General features: G+C 47.3%; 2 long non-coding RNA genes across 2 annotated transcripts; both read left to right on the forward strand.

Moving 5' to 3' along the window:
* Positions 1-11444: 11444 nt before the first annotated feature.
* Positions 11445-11835, forward strand: LOC140380416 (uncharacterized). Its single transcript, XR_011931029.1, has 3 exons — positions 11445-11475; positions 11525-11569; positions 11813-11835. It is a non-coding gene; the product is annotated as an uncharacterized lncRNA (long non-coding RNA).
* Positions 11836-11975: 140 nt separating this feature from the next.
* LOC140380417 (uncharacterized) lies at positions 11976-12271 on the forward strand. The gene is made up of 3 exons (XR_011931030.1): positions 11976-12071; positions 12122-12176; positions 12227-12271. It is a non-coding gene; the product is annotated as an uncharacterized lncRNA (long non-coding RNA).
* The last annotated feature ends 7411 nt before the right edge of the window (positions 12272-19682 follow it).

Consider the following 19682-nt stretch of genomic DNA (forward strand, 5'->3'; position numbering starts at 1 on the left):
GGACGCTTCGGCCGCCGCGGTCTGTACGGGCCTTGAGACACATGGGCCTTGAGACACACGGGTCTCTGGGACACACGGGTCTCTGGGACACACGGGTCTCTGGGACACACGGGTCTCTGGGACACACGTAGGGATGCGTACCGCTACGATGGACCGGATCTGGACTTTCGGTTCAGGTCCAAAAAAAACGAAACCCTGGTGATTCGGTTCTGGACTCATATGAAATATAGCACTCACATTCTATATCCTTCTTGTTCTAGAATCTAAACCATCTGAAACCTTCCATAGGTCGCGAAATTTGCGCTGGAAAAGACGTAAACACTGCCATGCATCGCTGTCAATGGAGCACACGGACCCTATTTAGCGACGCACGCGTCTTCAGGGCAGAAGTGAAGCCGGCGAAATAAGTTTAAAGATGCGAGAGACAGCGCGGAACCGTGTGTCCACGTGTGAACACTGAAGTGAACCGTGTGTCCACGTGTGAACACTGAAGTGAACCGTGTCTCCACACGTGAACATTGAAGTGAACCGTGTGTCCACGTGTGAACACTGAAGTGAACCGTGTCTCCACACGTGAACACTGAAGTGAACCGTGTCTCCACGTGTGAACACTGAAGTGAACCGTGTGTCCACGTGTGAACATTGAAGTGAACCGTGTCTCCACACGTGAACACTGAAGTGAACCGTGTCTCCACGTGTGAACACTGAAGTGAACCGTGTGTCCACGTGTGAACACTGAAGTGAACCGTGTCTCCACACGTGAACACTGAAGTGAACCGTGTCTCCACACGTGAACACTGAAGTGAACCGTGTGTCCACGTGTGAACATTGAAGTGAACCGTGTCTCCACACGTGAACACTGAAGTGAACCGTGTCTCCACGTGTGAACACTGAAGTGAACCGTGTGTCCACGTGTGAACATTGAAGTGAACCGTGTCTCCACACGTGAACACTGAAGTGAACCGTGTCTCCACGTGTGAACACTGAAGTGAACCGTGTGTCCACGTGTGAACACTGAAGTGAACCGTGTCTCCACACGTGAACACTGAAGTGAACCGTGTCTCCACACGTGAACACTGAAGTGAACCGTGTCTCCACGTGTGAACATTGAAGTGAACCGTGTCTCCACGTGTGAACATTGAAGTGAACCGTGTCTCCACGTGTGAACATTGAAGTGAACCGTGTCTCCACGTGTGAACATTGAAGTGAACCGTGTCTCCACACGTGAACATTGAAGCGGCAGCCGGTAAGATCGCTGGCTTTATTTGAACTGTTTTAAGCTGGGGCCGCCGCGTGTTAAAGGAGCGTGGCCGTGTGTTAAAGGGGCGTGGCCGCGTGTTAAAGGGGCGGGGTCAGCGTGTCTGTTTGAAGGTTTTTACCTGACTTTTGATGCTAATGGATCTGCAAAATTAAAGAGTGGAAATGTGTCTAAAGGCAAAACATTGTATCAGATGAAACGGCTGCTTTGACCCTTGACCCAGACTGACCCTGTCAACAATACTCAACATGCTCTTGTTCCTCAAGTGAAACACATGAATGTGTGTGAACTGTTAAGCTATAGTTTAGCAGCTAGCTCGTAGCTAGTAGCTTGTGATTTGTAAGTTGTAGCTTTAGATAATAAAGCAGACAAGTTGAGTTTATTTCAATCTGCAGTTAAGCCTTGTGTTTGATAGTTGTCCTTGTTCAAGTGTCTTCAACTTGAACACCTTGCTCTAAAGTAATTTACGGTGTGCCACAGGGTTCGGTACTCGGTCCAATTCTGTTTACTCTTTATATGCTGCCATTAGGCAACATGATCAGAAAGCATGGCATTAACTTTCACTGCTATGCAGATGACACTCGGCTGTATTTATCAATGAAACCTGATCAGAGCGATCAAGTAGACAGACTTAGTACTTGTGTGAAGGAGATAAAAACCTGGATGACACTAAACTACCTGCTTCTTAACCCTGAAAAAACCGAGGTCATTGTGCTTGGCCCTAAGCATCTACGAGACGCTCTATCTGAGCAGATAGTCACACTGGACAATGTCAGTGTAGCCTCTAGTTCTACTGTAAGAAATCTTGGAGTCTTATTTGACCAGGAGCTCTCATTTAAAGCTCATATAAATCAAGCTTGTAAAACAGCCTATTTCCATTTGCGCAACAAGAGCCAAAATCAGAAGAATCCTGCCTAAAAGTGATGCCGAAAAACTTATCCATGCATTTGTAACGACTAGATTAGACTACTGTAACTCCCTGCTTGCAGCGTGTCCTAAAAGCTCCATAAAAAGCTTTCAACTGGTTCAAAATGCAGCAGCAAGATTACTAACAGGAACAAAAAGAAGAGAGCACATTACGCCAGTGCTGAAGTCTCTTCACTGGCTCCCCGTCGAGTCTAGAATCAAATTCAAAATTCTACTCTTGACCTACAAAGCCATAAATGACATGGCCCCATCCTACCTCAAAGATGCTATAGAACCATATCATCCAAACAGAGCTCTTCGCTCTCAGAATGCTGGCCTTCTGGTGGTGCCAAGAGTCTCTAAAAGTACTGTAGGAGGTAGAGCGTTTAGCTACCAAGCTCCTGTGTTATGGAATCAGCTCCCGACCCATGTTAAATATGCTGACACAGTCTCTTCATTTAAGTCCAGGCTTAAAACGTTCCTCTTCGAAATCGAATATGGTCAGAGTAGTTAGGATCAGAAACATAAACCCACAGCTTTAGCTACGCTGCCCTAGGAGTAACTATGCTGGGGGAAGTATGACAGCTTGAGCACTATCCTCTTCTTCTGACTACTTATGCTATCAAACAATATTTATTTTTTAATTCCACTTGCAAACTGTTCACCGCCTTCTTTTCTTTCTCTCACTCCTGAGGACCTGTGGACCCAGATGCCCCTCCCCTGGTGAAGTGGTCCCTGCCCTGTGTGGACGGTCCCTCATCTGCCTGAAGAGTGGGTCCAGCTCGCCTCCGACGGTCCCTCATCTGCCTGAAGAGTGGGTCCAGCTCGCCTCCGACGGTCCCTCATCTGCCTGAAGAGTGGGTCCAGCTCGCCCCCGACGGTCCCTCATCTGCCTGAAGAGTGGGTCCAGTTCGCCTCAGTCGGTCCCTCATCTGCCTGAAGAGTGGCTCCAGTTCGCCTCAGTCGGTCCCTCATCTGCCTGAAGAGTGGGTCCAGCTCGCCTCAGTCGGTCCCTCATCTGCCTGAAGAGTGGGTCCAGCTTGACTCAGACGGTCCCTCATCTGCCTGAAGAGTGGGTCCAGCTCCAGTCTCCCTCGTGTCCGTCTGTCCGTCTGTGAGAGTCGGATCTCTCCTTCACTGGAACTCCTCCAGGTTTCTGCGCTTTTTTCCCAAAGAGGTTTTTTTTGTAGTTTTTCCTGGCCGAGAAGGAGAGTCTAAGGACAGAGGACCCTGGGACATCGTCCCTCGCCACCAAAGACATTGTTGATTCATTTCTCCCTGTGGCCCTCAGAGGCAACTGTTGTTGTGATTTTGGGCCTTACAAAAATAAATTGATTTGATTTGAATTTAGCGAAGTAGCTTGTGTTATGCTGTTGTAACATTATGTAAATATGGCATGAGTTCAGTCGGACTCATTAGGTCCGGACCTGAACCTAAACCTCTGGATTCGAATCAGGACTTGAAGCTGACACACGGGCCTCTGGGACACACGGGCCTTTGGGACACACGGGCCTCTGGGACACACGGGCCTCTGGCACACACGGGCCTCTGGCACACACGGGCCTCTGGGACACACGGGCCTCTGGGACACACGGGCCTCTGGGACACACGGGCCTTTGGGACACACGGGCCTCTGGGACACACGGGCCTCTGGCACACACGGGCCTCTGGGACACACGGGCCTCTGAGACTCACGGGCCTTTGGGACACACAGGCCTCTGGGACACACGGGCCTTTGGGACACACGGGCCTCTGGGACACACGGGCCTCTGGGACACACGGGCCTCTGGGACACACGGGCCTCTGAGACACACGGGCCTCTGGGACACACGGGCCTCTGGGACACACGGGCCTCTGGGACACACGGGCCTTTGGGACACACGGGCCTCTGGGACACACGGGCCTCTGGGACACACGGGCCTCTGAGACACACGGGCCTCTGAGACCTTTAAATGTGTTTCTCTGTCTCCAATCAGATAAAGACATAAATAGACTCTAAGTTAGAGTTTGATGTGTAAATATTTAAGTCTAAACTGTCTCTTTCCTCCATGACCATATTTGGACAAAGGAAGTGCTCAGAGTCACAAACCTTGAGCCTGAACAAAGCGAGAGCATCACCAGGGAAACGTGTTCGGACAAAGCCTGCGCTCGCCGCGGAATACATGAAAAGTACTCTAAATACTGCAGCGGCGTTTGCAGTATTCTGTGTACAGTGTATGTGAAAAGTACTCTAAATACTGCAGCGGCGTTTGCAGTATTCTGTGTACAGTGTATGTGAAAAGTACTCTAAATACTGCGGCGGCGTTTGCAGTATTCTGTGTACAGTGTATGTGAAAAGTACTCCAAATACTGCGGCGGCGTTTGCAGTATTCTGTGTACAGTGTATGTGAAAAGTACTCCAAATACTGCGGCGGCGTTTGCAGTATTCTGTGTACTGCAGTATTCTGTGTACTGCAGTAGTCTGTGTACTGCAGTATTCTGTGTACTGCAGTAGTCTGTACTGCAGTAGTACTCTGTGTACTGCAGTATTCTGTGTACTGCAGTATTCTGTGTACTGCAGTACTGCGTCTGTTTACAGTCAAAACAATCAAACGTTCCGTCACTTTGACCTTGAAGTGAATGAATGACCAGCATCTGACCTCAGCAAACACTCCAGGACGAAGTCTAGACCAGAACCAAGACCAAGACCAAGACCAGGACCTGGTCCAGGACCAGGACCAGGACCAAGACTTGACCAGGACCAGGACAATGACCAAGACTTGATCAGGACCAGGACCAAGACCAGGACCAGGACCAGGACCAGGACCAGGACCAGGACCAGGACCAAGACTTGACCAGGACCAGGACAATGACCAAGACTTGATCAGGACCAGGACCAAGACCAGGACCAGGACCAGGACCAGGACCAGGACCAAGACCAGGACCAGGACCAGGACCAAGACCAGGACCAGGACCAGGACCAGGACCAAGACTTGATCAGGACCAGGACCAGGACCAAGACCAGGACCAGGACCAAGACCAGGACCAGGACCAGGACCAGGACCAGGACCAGGACCAGGACCAGGACCAGGACCAGGACCAAGACCAGGACCAGGACCAGGACCAGGACCAGGACCAGGACCAGGACCAGGACCAAGACCAGGACCAGGACCAGGACCAGGACCAGGACCAAGACCAAGACCAGGACCAAGACCAGGACCAGGACCAGGACCAGGACCAGGACCAAGACCAGGACCAGGACCAGGACTAGACCAGGACCAGGACCAAGACCAGGACCAGGACCAGGACCAAGACCAGGACCAGGACCAAGACCAAGACCAAGACCAGGACCAGGTCCAGGACCAGGACCAGGACCAAGACCAGGACCAGGACCAGGACCAGGACTAGACCAGGACCAAGACCAGGACTAGACTAGGGCCAGGATCAAGACCAGGAACAGGACTAGACCAGGATCTGAGCCGTGTTTAAACCAGGACCAGGACTACACTAAACTGGACTCAAACCCTAAAGTAGGATTGAATCAGGCCTGAATCTAGTCCTGGTTAAGTTCTGATGGAAGTGAGAACCTTTAGCCTAAAATGGAACCTGGAACCTGGCCCTAGTCCTGGTCAAGTCTTGGTCCTGGTACTGGTCCTGGTACTGGACCTGGTCTAGTCCTGGTCCAGGCCCTGGTCAAGTCTTGGTCCTGGTCCTGTTCTTGGTCCTGGTCCTGGTTCTGGTCTAGACTTGGTCCTGGTCTTAGTCCTGGTCTTGGTTCTGGTCCTAATCAAGTCTTGGTCATTGTCCTGGTCAAGTCTTGGTCCTGGTCCTGGTCTTGGTCTTGGTCCTGGTCCTGGTCCTGGTCCTGGTCTTGGTCCTGGTCCTGGTCTTGGTCCTGGTCCTGGTCCTGGTCTTGGTCCTGGTCCTGGTCCTGGTCCTGGTCCTGGTTTATGAGGTTCAGCTGGAGTTAAGGCCAAAGTCAGACTTATCTCCAAATATAGACACACTGTAAAATACACATTTACCACCATAACTCTACTACAAATACTACAAATACTGCAAATACTATAAACTCCTGATAGTTATGTCACGATTCATAATTTTAGTCTCAGGATTATTGTGAGACTAAAAGCCACGATTTAACGTCTGTTCACGACTATCAACGTCACGACCAAAACAGCATTTACTTTTCTATAAGTTGAATTTTAAAAAAACCTTCAAAAAGTGTCACAATTATCACGATTATAACGATGATATTAAGACTTAAATAATGATCGATGAACCTAATGGTACAAACACACAGTACTTCTGCTTCTACAATGGATATTTGCGCTCCTGCAACGAGTATTATGAATATTACTACATATACAGACAATACTACGAATACCACCCGGAATCAATGCAATATTTTATTAATCCAACGCATGAATTTAGGGTTTTAGGACTCGGACAGACATGAAAAAATGCTCCAGCTGCATCTCCCTCGCTTCATCCGGGTCAAACTGGGTCAAACTGGGTCAAACTGGGTCAAACTGGGTCAAACTGGGTCAAATGCTAATATCTAAAGGCTTTTTGGGCAATTCTACACAACCAAAAGCTGCTAAACTTGACATACAATCACTACTACAAACACTATCAGTACCACCACCAATACTACTACTACTATTACTACTACTACTAATACTGCACTACAACAATTCACTAAACACACAGTACTATTAATACTGCTAAAGTACGAGAACTCCAGGAACACACTTTCTTTTCCGGGTCTAAGATAACGACTTTGCCACAGTAATAATTTGTCGTCATAAAAACATCACACCGACTATTAACTACACGACTCGTAACCTCCCCTTTAATGAAACACTGCGGTTTCCATCGTGTACTCCATAAAAGCAGTACAAGTACTTAGGGCGGACCGCGGGCAGAACTATGTGAAGTATCTGAATTAATTAAGGGCCCTTGGAAAGCAACAAAAGGCCCTTCTGCGTCTGTGGACAAACACTCCAATACTGTGGAAGAAAAAGTACTTTCAGGTCGTGTACTGCAGTACTGTGGAAGAAAAAGTACTTTCAGGTCGTGTACTGCAGTACTGTGGTAGAAGAAGTACTTTCAGGTCGGTGTACTGCAGTACTGTGGTAGAAGAAGTACTTTCAGGTCGGTGTACTGCAGTACTGTGGTAGAAGAAGTACTTTCAGGTCGATGTACTGCAGTACTGTGGTAGAAGAAGTACTTTCAGGTCGGTGTACTGCAGTATTGTGGTAGAAGTAGTACTTTCAGGTCGGTGTACTGCAGTATTGTGGTAGAAGAAGTACTTTCAGGTTGGTGTACTGCAGTACTGTGGTAGAAGAAGTACTTTCAGGTCGGTGTACTGCAGTACTGTGGTAGAAGAAGTACTTTCAGGTCGGTGTACTGCAGTACTGTGGTAGAAGAAGTACTTTCAGGTCGGTGTACTGCAGTACTTACAGTGACGGGCGTTTGTCGTGAAGCTGCGTTTTCAAGTGGCAAAAGTCGGAAAGGCTCGTTTAATACTTAATGAGATCATTTCTACGGTTGGTAATAATCGCTCGCCAGGCTTTGGTTTGACAAAACTCTAAACTCTAAACTCCGAACTCTAAACTCTAAACTTTAAACCCTAAACTCTAAACTCCAAGTCAAGTCTAAATCTACAACTTTAATCCGAGGTAAAGGACGTTCTGGAGGAAAGATTTCTTCTGCCACAACGTCGCGGTACTGGACACAAACTGGACACAAACTGGACACAAACTGGACACAAACTGGACACAAACTGGACACAAACTGGACACAAACTAGACACAAAACTGGACACAAAACTGGACACAAACTCTCTCCAAACTTGACACAAACTGGACACAAACTGGACACAAAACTGGACACAAAACTGGACCCAAACTGGACCCAAACTGGACCCAAAATGGACACAAACTGGACACAAAACTGGACACAAACTCTCCAAACTGGACACAAACTGGACACAAACTGGACACAAACTGGGCACAAACTGGACCCAAAATGGACACAAACTGGACACAAAACTGGACTCAAACTCTCTCCAAACTTGATAAAAACTGGACTCAAAACTGGACCCAAACTGGGCCCAAACTGGGCCCAAACTGGACCCAAACTAAACCCAAACTGGGCACAAACTGGACCCAAAATGGACACAAACTGGACACAAAACTGGACTCAAACTCTCTCCAAACTTGATAAAAACTGGACTCAAAACGACCCAAACTTGACCCAAAATGGACCCAAAATGGACACAAAATGGACACAAAATGGACACAAACTGGACCCAAACTGGACCCAAAACTGGACCCAAACTTTGAATCATCTTTTATCCAGTGTTTTAAAGTGATCAAACGTTATCATGATGTTGTTATGAACACGCTGGACATATTTGATATATATTGTATATTTTGTATATTCACTCTTTGCCGAAACAAGGTATTTTTTTTACTTTAAAATTCACTCACAATGTTTCAATTAATTGTAGTAACCTTAGTAAATTGTAATAGTAGTAGTAGTAATAGTAATAGTAGTAATAGTAGTAGTAGTAGTGATAGTAGTAATAGTAGTAAGAACTGCAGTAATAACAACAGCAGTGATTTGTAATACTTGTAGAAGTCGTATTTAGTCATGATTTGTAGAAGTAACAACAAGAGCAGTTTAGTTACTACATGTTGTACTATAGTAGACATAGTACTACTACTACTACTACCACCACCTGCAGTAGTACTAGTAATAGTATATTAGCAGTAGCTGTAACAGAAATATTGAGTTTAACTGGCATTAAACCTGGACCAAATAAAAACCAGGTCTAAACCAGGTCTAAACCAGGACTAAACCAGGTCTAAACCAGGTCTAAACCAGGTCTAAACCAGGACTAAACCAGGACTAAACCAGGACTAAACCAGGTCTAAACCAGGACTAAACCAGGACTAAACCAGGACTAAAGCAGGACTAAACCAGGTCTAAACCAGGACTAAACCAGGACTAAACCAGGACTAAACCAGGACTAAACCAGGTCTAAACCAGGACTAAACCAGGACTAAACCAGGACTAAAGCAGGACTAAACCAGGTCTAAACCAGGACTAAACCAGGACTAAACCAGGTCTAAACCAGGACTAAACCAGGACTAAAGCAGGACTAAACCAGGTCTAAACCAGGACTAAACCAGGACTAAACCAGGACTAAACCAGGACTAAACCAGGTCTAAACCAGGACTAAACCAGGACTAAAGCAGGTCTAAACCAGGACTAAACCAGGACTAAAGCAGGTCTAAACCAGGACTAAACCAGGACTAAACCAGGACTAAAGCAGGACTAAACCAGGACTAAACCGGGACAAGTCTGAACACAACTTCAGAGTGGCACTTTTTTCACTTAATCACTTCATGAAACACTTTTCTCTTTTGCACAAACACAAACTTCATTTCAGACACAAACGCTTCAAACTCACCATTTTTCCTGCGCTTTTTCTCTTCCTCTCGGTTCAAGCTCTGCCCATGTTCTTCAGGTTCGAGTCCTCCTCACGCGTCCTCCTCACGCGTCCTCCTCACGCGTCTCCTCACGCGTCCTCCTCACGCGTCCTTCTCACGTCCTCCTCACGCGTCTCCTCACGCGTCCTCCTCACGCGTCCTTCTCACGTCCTCCTCACGCGTCCTCCTCACGCGTCCTTCTCACGTCCTCCTCACGCGTCCTCCTCACGCGTCCTCCTCACGTCCTTCTCCAGCTCCAGCGCGTGAAAAGTCGCAACATGTTGGACAGAAACGCAGTTAAAGTCCTTGTTTTCAGTCCATGCGGTTCAGAGAAAGAAACTCTCTCTCTCTCTCTCTCTCTGAAAGTGTGTTAGGAGGTTAGGAGCGAGGACAGAGGAGGGAGGAGACGAGGGAGGAGCCAGGAAACCCCCCTCCCAACATGTAAAGTACTGCACTGAAGTAAACTGTACTTTGCTTAAGTACGTTTTTAGTTCCGTTTTTACTGGTGCAGAGGAAGTGCAGAATTGGAGCAGAGGAAGTGCAGAGCTGGAGCAGAGGATGTGCATAGCTGGAGCAGAGGAAGTGCAGAGCGGGAGCAGAGAGGAAGTGCAGAGCTGGAGCAGAGAGGATGTGCATAGCTGGAGCAGAGGAAATGCAGAGCTGGAAGTGCAGAGCTGGAGCAGAGAGGAAGTGCAGAGCTGGAAGTGCAGAGTTGGAGCAGAGAGGAAGTGCAGAGCTGGAGCAGAGGAAGTCCAGAGCAGGAGCAGAGGAAGTGCAGAACTGGAGCAGAGGAAGTGCAGAGATGGAGCAGAGGAGGTCTAGAGCTGGAGCAGAGGAAGTGCAGAGCTGGAGCAGAGAGGAAGTGCAGAGCTGGTGCAGAGGAAGTGCAGAACTGGAGCAGAGAGGAAGTGCAGAGCTGGAGCAGAGAGGATGTGCAGAGCTTGAGCAGAGAGGAAGTGCAGAGCTGGAACAGAGGAAGTGCAGAACTGAAAGTGCAGAGCTGGAGCAGAGGAAGTGCAGAGCAGGAGCAGACGAAGTGCAGAGCTGGAGCAGAGGAAGTGCAGAGCTGGAGCAGAGGAAGTGCAGAGCTGGGGCAGAGGAAGTGCAGAGCAGGGGGCAGAGAGGAAATGCAGAGCTGGGGCAGAGGAAGTGCAGAGCAGGAGCAGAGGAAGTGCAGAACTGGAGCAGAGGAAGTGCAGAGCTGGAGCAGAGAGGAAGTGCAGAGCTGGGGCAGAGGAAGTGCAGAGCTGGGGCAGAGGAAGTGCAGAGCTGGGGCAGAGAGGAAGTGCAGAACTGGAGCAGAGGAAGTGCAGAGCTGGGGCAGAGAGGGACTGCAGAGCTGGGGCAGAGGGAAAGTGCAGAACTGGAGCAGAGGAAGTGCAGAGCTGGGGCAGAGGAAGTGCAGAACTGGAGCAGAGGAAGTGCAGAGCTGGGGCAGAGAGGAAGTGCAGAACTGGAGCAGAGGAAGTGCAGAGCTGGGGCAGAGAGGAGGTGCAGGGCTGGGGCAGAGGAAGTGCAGAGCTGGGGCAGGCAGAGAGGAAGTGCAGAACTGGAGCAGAGGAAGTGCAGAACTGGGGCAGAGAGGAAGGCTCAAAAATAACTCTTGGTCAAACTCAGCACAAAACAGGAACACATGAAGAGAACTGCATCTGAAGAGTCTGAGATTGAAGGGACTGAAACTGCAAATGAAGGAGACCAGAAAATGTATTTAAATAATCTCAGTGGATCTGGATCAGGTCTGGACCAGGTCTGGATCAGGTCTGGATCAGGTCTGGATCAGGTCAGGATCAGGATCAGGTCTGGATCAGGTCTGGATCAGGTCAGGATCAGGTCTGGATCAGGTCTGGACCAGGACTGGATCAGGTCTGGATCAGGTCAGGATCAGGATCAGGTCTGGATCAGGTCCGGATCAGGTCTGGATCAGGTCTGGACCAGGTCTAGACCAGGTCTGGATCAGGTCTGGATCAGGTCTGGATCAGGTCTGGACCAGGTCTGGATCAGGTCTGGACCAGGTCTGGATCAGGTCTGGATCAGGTCTGGACCAGGTCTGAACCAGGATCAGGTCTGGATCAGGTCTGGACCAGGTCTGGATCAGGTCAGGATCAGGTCTGGATCAGGTCTGGACCAGGACTGGATCAGGTCTGGACCAGGTCTGAACCAGGATCAGGTCTGGATCAGGTCCGGATCAGGTCTGGATCAGGTCTGGACCAGGTCTGGACCAGGTCTGGATCAGGTCTGGATCAGGTCTGGATCAGGTCTGGACCAGGTCTGGACCAGGTCTGGATCAGGTCTGGATCAGGTCTGGACCAGGTCTGAACCAGGATCAGGTCTGGATCAGGTCTGGACCAGGTCTGGATCAGGTCTGGACCAGGTCTGGACCAGGTCTGGACCAGGTCTGGACCAGGTCTGGATCAGGTCTGGATCAGGTCTGGACCAGGTCTGAACCAGGATCAGGTCTGGATCAGGTCCGGATCAGGTCTGGATCAGGTCTGGACCAGGTCTGGACCAGGTCTGGACCAGGTCTGGATCAGGTCTGGATCAGGTCTGGACCAGGTCTGAACCAGGATCAGGTCTAGATCAGGTCCGGATCAGGTCCGGATCAGGTCTGGATCAGGTCTGGACCAGGATCAGGTCTGGATCAGGTTTGGACCAGGTCAACTGTCTCTTTAAAGACATGTTACTGTCTCTTTAAAGACATGTTACTGTCTCTTTAAAGAAATGTTGTTGTTGTTGTTGTTGTTGTTGTTGTTGTTGTTTTATGGCGGTTGGCATCCAATTGTTGCATTACCGCCAGAGTTTATTCCTCAGACTTTTCGTAGTCCTCAGACTGTCATAGTCCGTAAAAGTACTCCTTCCATTGCTTTGGTGTTACAAAGCCCATGAGGTCATGATATGTCTTTGTGACTAGAATAGTTGTTGTTGTTTCAGAGACCAACCGGCTTTATTCCAGGGAGACTCTTCTTCATCTTCCTCTCCTTCTTTGACGTTCGGTGCTTCCACCGTACAGCTTTATTCTTCAGGCTTCATTCCATAGGCTTTAATATTTCCACTGATATCGCTGCTTGGTAGCCGTGCGTCTACGAGACTGGACGAGGACAGGAGACCACCCCCACCCCCATCTCGTCACTCTGATCACTCTGACTCCCCAAAAGCAGACCCCCATCACTCCGACTCCCATTTAGCGCCTTTAGCCTGTTTTCTATATCTGCCCAATCAAGCTCCTTTGTTCCAAGGAATCTCCCTGCAGCTTTAGCAATGATCCTGATCCTTTCAGTTCTGCTTTGAGTCTGAGCAGCACAGTTTACAACATCCACCATAAAGAGTACAAAATCCTCTCTATCCACAACCAGGGTATTCTCATTAATTCTGGAACCTGCACACTTGGGACCTCCACTCTTGAAACCTTCACACTTCTTGGGAGCCACGCTGGCCTTTCTCATTTCGCCCTGGCTGGGAGCAGCGCTGGCTCCTCTCTCTGTATTTACTCTAAACTCGTTACTTGAAACTTTCTTGACTGCATCTGCATAGGATATACCTTGAGAGACCTTTATTTTCTGCACCTCAGCAGCTCTTTTGCTAAACCTGCATCCCCCGTAGGCAGAGCTATGTTCTTCCCCACAGTTACAGCACTTCAGTTTTGCACCCACGTCACACTTCCCATACTCGTGATCTCCTGCACATTTACCACATCTTTGCCTCCCTCTACAGACCGCTGCAATATGCCCAAAGCGCTGGCACTTAAAGCAACGCAGGGGCGGTGGAACATATGGCCTAACGTAATGGCACATGAACCCAATGAACACCTTACTAGGCAGGCACCTCCCTTCAAGTGTTACCATTACCGACAAGCTGTCACATCTTACCCCAGACCGGGTCACCTTCAAACGCCTAGCGTCCACCATCGTAGCTCCCGTCAAATTCTCCTTAACTTCATCCACAGACGTCGCCGTAGGGACACCTACGATAACCCCTCTGACTGTGTTTCTTTCAGCATCAGACACAAGAATGTCCTTTCCACCCAGACGTTTAGTTCCAATCGTCTTCCGTTGCTGAGCTGCGTCATTGCACACGACCAGCAGCGAGCCATCTCTAAGGACACTCGCACTCTTGATCACTCCCACAGCTACAGTTAGGCTCTTTGACAATGCCACTGAATTCCACTCCTTAAAGGATGCACTATCCTGTGCAAGCTTTATGATCACCTTACAGTCTCTGCTCTCACTCCGGATATCAATAGCTTCAGCCTCATCCTGCTGCTCATTCCCAGAACCCTCGGACGAGCTAAGGGACTTTTTACGTTTCCGGGCACGTGCAGCCAGAAAAGGCTGCTCCTCCACGCCGTCCAGAACGTCTTCGACCACCGATCCACTCTCCTCCGCCATCTCTTGCTGTCTCTTTAAAGACATGTTACTGTCTCTTTAAAAAAATGTTACTGTCTCTTTAAAGACATGTGACTGTCTCTTTAAAGAAATGTTACTGTCTCTTTAAATACATGTTACTGTCTCTTTAAAGACATGTTACTGTCTCTTTAAAGACATGTTGCTGTCTCTTTAAAGAAATGTTGCCGTCTCTTTAAAGACATGTGACTGTCTCTTTAAAGACATGTTACTGTCTCTTTAAAGACATGTTACGTTATTGTCTCTTTAAAGACATGTTACTGTCTCTTTAAAGACATGTTACATTATTGTCTCTTTAAAGACATGTTACTGTCTCTTTAAAGACATGTTACTGTCTCTTTAAAGACGTGTGACCGTCTCTTTGACCCTAAACAACACATGTGGGGGTGGATGGTAACGAAATGGCTGATGCACTGGCTAAACGTTCCCTTCGGCGGCCATCAATTGATGTGGCGGTTGAGTTGAGCAAATCTGAAATCAAGCCTGTTATCAAGAGTCATGTGGTCGGCCTTTGGCAGGAATTTTGGAGCCACTGTGTTACTGGACGGCATCTCTATCACATACAGGGTAGTGTGGGTCCTTGCGGGTCTATGGGCGGGAACGCGTGGGAGGAAAGGGCCTTCGCCCGCATGAGGATTGGCCATACTGGACTCAATTGGTCACTAAGTAGGATAGGCAAACATCCGACCGGTCTGTGTGGTCACTGTCGGGTGCCAGAGACTGTCGAGCATGTGCTGATTTGCTGTGAGGCTTATGATAGGGAAAGGGCCGGGTTGGCCTTGTGGTTTCGGAATAATGGGCGGGAGTTCAATCTGCGGAACGTTCTGGCGATCCAGTCACAGGGTTTGTGTCAGGCTGTGGTTGCTTACTTATGTAGCACAGGGCTGGGTAAACGTTTATAGAGGTGGGGGGTGTTGGAGACTAAGCCGAGGATGAGGAGCAAGAGGATGTTCTAACGCGCTTGGACTTCATGGGCCTAGAAACGCCAAAGTGATGGAAGAAGGACTTCTAAGGGATAAAACGACAAAGACGTCCCATGACCTCATGGGCTTTGTAAAACAACAAAGACGTCCCATGATCTCATGGGCTTTGTGCTTCCGGGGCGCCGAACGTCAAGGAGGGCGAGGAGGGTGGGGAGGAGTCTCCCTGGAGTGGAGCCGAGTTCATTCTTTCCGCTTTGATCCCATGGGCTTTGAAAACAATGACACATAAACACAGTGGTACAAGTATATATGTCATATGAATGGGTTCCAAGTGTGGAGCTCATGGGCTTTGTACTTCCCAAAGCACCGACCGTCAAAGAGGGCGAGGAAGGTGAAGAAGAGTCTCCCTGGAATAAAGCCGGTTGGTCTCTGACACAACAACTATTCTAGTCACAAAAACACATCATGACCTCATGGGCTTTGTAACGCCAAAGCAATGGGAGGAGTACTTTTACGGACTACGACAGAGTCTGAGGACTACGAAACGTCTGAGGAATAAAGTCTGGCGGTAATGCAACACTCGGATGCCAACCGCCATAAAACAACAACAACAACAACAACAACAACACAAATATTCAGTCTTTGTCTCCAAAGTCTTGCTTTAAAACTCCTTGTACTTTACACTTCGTGTTTCAGTTTTTCCTCTGGACCAAAGGAAAGACACAAAACTGAGACTAAATCATATCATACTATGAACTACACTTTTACTCTGACGCCATACAGTATATGAGTCAAGTACTCCTGTGAGAAGTACAAGTAAGTCAAGTAAATGTAAAGTATTTCCAATTGGATGGATTCATGTCGAGGTTCCAGAAATGTATCAGATCATGACAAAAATATTGCTTTTCTATAATTAAAACTGTTAAAAATGAGCTCAGAAAGAGATATAAACGTGTCATGAAGTATTAAGAGATATTTAAGAGATAGATAAGATGAGATGAGATGAGATGAGATAAGATAAGAAAGATGAGATAAGATATTCCTTTATTGTCCCACATGGGGAAATTTCATTGTTGCAACGCAGGAAGATACAGAGGTAGATACAGAAGAAAAGAACAGATCACTTATAGGAAGTTTGAAAAACACTTTCAGTAGAAGATCTCCTATAAACAAAAACTCCCATAGACAAAACCCAACAAGGGATGGAGGGGAAAAATTATAAAGATAAAAATAAATAAATACATAAATAAATAAATACATAAATACCATTGCATGTGATCACGACAGTAACTGCACATGAACATGTTTCACGACGGCACATGGATTGCACATGAATTTCACAATAATTGCACATATGACGGAATTGCACATCAGTATTAGGTTAGGTCAGTATTGCGAGTGTTCAGGACTAACAGTGTTTGTTATAAAGTCTGACAGCAGCAGAAGGAAAGACCTGCGAAACCTTTCCTTCACACAGCGAGGGTGGATCAGTCTCTCACTGAAGCTGCTCTCCAGAGCGGACAGAGTGTCCTGCAGGGGTCAGAGTGTCCTGCAGGGGACAGAGTGTCCTGCAGTGGGTGATACTCATGGTCCAGCATAGATGAGAATCTGGCCAGGACCCTTCTGTCTCCCACCTCCTGCACCGAGTCCAGAGCGCAGCCCAGGACGGAGCTGGACTTCTTGATGACTCTGTCCAGCCTCTTCCTCTCCCTCTCTGTGATGCTGCTGCTCCAGCAGGCCACACCGTACAGGAGGGCTGATGCCACCACAGAGTCGTAGAAGGTCTTCAGCAGTGGCCCTGTCACTCCAAAAGACCTGAGTCTCCTCAGGAGGTAGAGCCGACTCTGGCTCTTCCTGTACAGTCTGTGTTATGAGTCCAGTCCAGTTTGTGGTTCAGATGAACACCAGGTACTTGTATGAGTCACTCTCTCAATGTCCCGTCCCTGGATGTTCACTGGTGAGGGGGCAGTGGGGTTGCGTCTGCGGAAGTCCACCACCATCTCCTTGGTCTTCCCCGCGTTGATGAGGAGGTGGTTCCGCTGACACCAGTCCACAAAGTTCTGCGCCAGTCCTCTGTACTCAACATCATCGTCGTCCGTGATGAGTCCGATGATGGCAGAGTCGTCAGAGAACTTCTGCAGGACACAGCTGTCCGTGTCGTGTCTGAGGTCTGCAGTGTAGAGGGTGAAGAGAAAGGGCACGAGGACAGTGCCCTGGGGCGCCCCCACACTGCAGGTCCGAGTGTCAGACACACAGTCCCGGGCTCTCACAAACTGGGGTCGGTCTGTGAGGTAGTCCAGGATTCACTCTGCCAGGTCATACTCCACACCAGCCGTCTCCAGCTTGTCCCTCAGGAGCAGCGGCTGGATGGTGTTGAAGGCGCTGGAAAGATCGAAGAACAGGATCCTCACAGAGCTGCCAGGCTTTTCCAGGTGAGAGAGAGAGCGGTGCAGCAGGGAGATGACGGCGTCCTCCACTCCGATGCCAGGCCGATATGCAAACTGCAGCGGGTCCATGGCTGAGCTCACGGTGGAGCGGAGGTGGTCCAGGACCAGCCGCTCCAGTGTCTTCATCAGGTGGGACGTGAGAGCCACTGGCCTGAAGCTGTTGAGGTCTTTGGGGCGCGGTGTCTTAGGCACAGGTACCAGACAGGAGGTCTTCCAGACCTGTGGTACCACCCTCAGCTTCAGGCTCATGTTGAAGACATGCTCCATAACTCCACACAGTTCATCTACGCAGGACTTAAGGAGCCTGGGGCTGATGCCATCAGGTCCTGCTGCCTTCCTCACTTTAATCCTCTTCAGCTCTCTCCTCACCTGTGCTGCTGTGACAGTCAGTGGATGGCAGGGGGACCGTATGCTGGGGGGATGGGTGAGTCCAGGTGAAGTGGGGAGCTGATGGTCCGGGGCAGAGAAGTGAAGAGGAACAGATGCAGGGCATTGTCCAGCTGTGGAAAAAGGAGCATGCAGCTGTGCAGGGGGAGGGGCGGGTGACCGATCAAATCTCAAGAAGTGAGCATTTAAAATCATTCACCCACTGTAGATCCCACTCTGTCTGGGCAGGGGGGATTTTGAAGCCCGAGATGGTTTTCAGGCTTCTCCACACTCCCTGAATGTTCTTCTGCTGCAGCAGCTGCTCCTCCATCCATAAGAGATATATAAGAGATATATAAGAGTTATATAAGAGATATATAAGAGATATATAAGAGTTATATAAGAGATATATAAGACATACATAAGAGTTATAGAAGAGATATTTAAGATATATTTAAGAGTTATATAAGAGATGTATAAGAGATGTAAAAGAGATATATGAGAGATATTTAAGAGTTATATAAGAGATGTTTAAGAGATGTATAAGAGATACATAAGAGATATTTAAGAGTTATATAAGAGTTATATAAGAGATATATAAGAGATATATAGGAGATATTTAAGAGTTATATAAGAGATATATAAGAGATATATAAGAGATATTTAAGATATATTTAAGAGTTATATAAGAGATGTATAAGAGATATTTAAGAGTTATATAAGAGATATATAAGAGATATATAAGAGATATTTAAGCTATATTTAAGAGTTATATAAGAGATGTATAAGAGATATTTAAGAGATATTTAAGAGTTATATAAGAGATATATAAGAGATATTTAAGAGATGTATAAAAGATATATAGGAGATATTTAAGAGTTATATAAGAGATGTATAAGAGATGTATATGAGATATATAAGAGATGTATAAGAGATATATAAGAGATATTTCAGAGATGTATAAGAGATATTTAAGAGATATTTAAGAGATATATAAGAGATATTTAAGAGATATATAAGATATATTTAAGAGATATTTAAGAGATATATAAGAGATATTTAAGAGATATATAAGAGAAATTTAAGAGTTATAGAAGAGATATATAAGAGATATTTAAGAGATGTATAAGACATATATAGGAGATATTTAAGAGATATTTAAGAGATATTTAAGATATATTTAAGAGATATATAAGAGATATTTAAGAGATATATAAGAGATATTTAAGAGTTATATAAGATATATATAAGAGATATTTAAGAGATATTTAAGAGATATTCTGCTCTTTAGAGTTCATTCTCTCTCAACAAAGAGAAAATCATTGAATTGTGGTTTGTGGCTTTCACCTGCTCAGTCCTTTAAAGAGTTCTAGAGTGTGTTTTCTGCACAATGGCACCACCTGCTGGTCTATGTCAGTTAAAGAAATACAGAAGTATTTAAGTAGTTTTAATGTCCATCTGTATTCATAATTATATTTAATACAACATTTAGACAAAATAACAAACAAAATATCCCAGATTTCAAGGTGGACTATTGACTACTATGGATATTTCCAGGAATGTCCTGCAGTATTAAAGCGTTTATTTAATCAATAACAGGGGCCGTAGTCATGTAAACTACACACATTTATCATAGTTTATTTTCTTACATTTATTAGAATATTTTTGGTATAAAAGATGTATCCATAAAACGAGTCATGTGACTTCTCTGACCCCGCCTTTGTTTTGGGTTCAGTCTTTAGTCCGAGTCCAGAAAAGTCTCGGACCCGGCGAGGGCCCACATCTGGACCTGGCGAGGGCCCTGATCTGGACCCGACGAGATATGGACCCGGCGAGGGCCCATATCTAGACCCGGAGAGGGCCCACATCTGGACCCGGCGAGGGCCCACATCTGGACCCAGCGA

This window comes from Eucyclogobius newberryi, unplaced genomic scaffold, assembly GCF_026437365.1.
Source record: "Eucyclogobius newberryi isolate DKJ021-1_F unplaced genomic scaffold, fEucNew1.0.hap1 SCAF_47, whole genome shotgun sequence".
Classification (NCBI taxonomy): domain Eukaryota; kingdom Metazoa; phylum Chordata; class Actinopteri; order Gobiiformes; family Gobiidae; genus Eucyclogobius; species Eucyclogobius newberryi.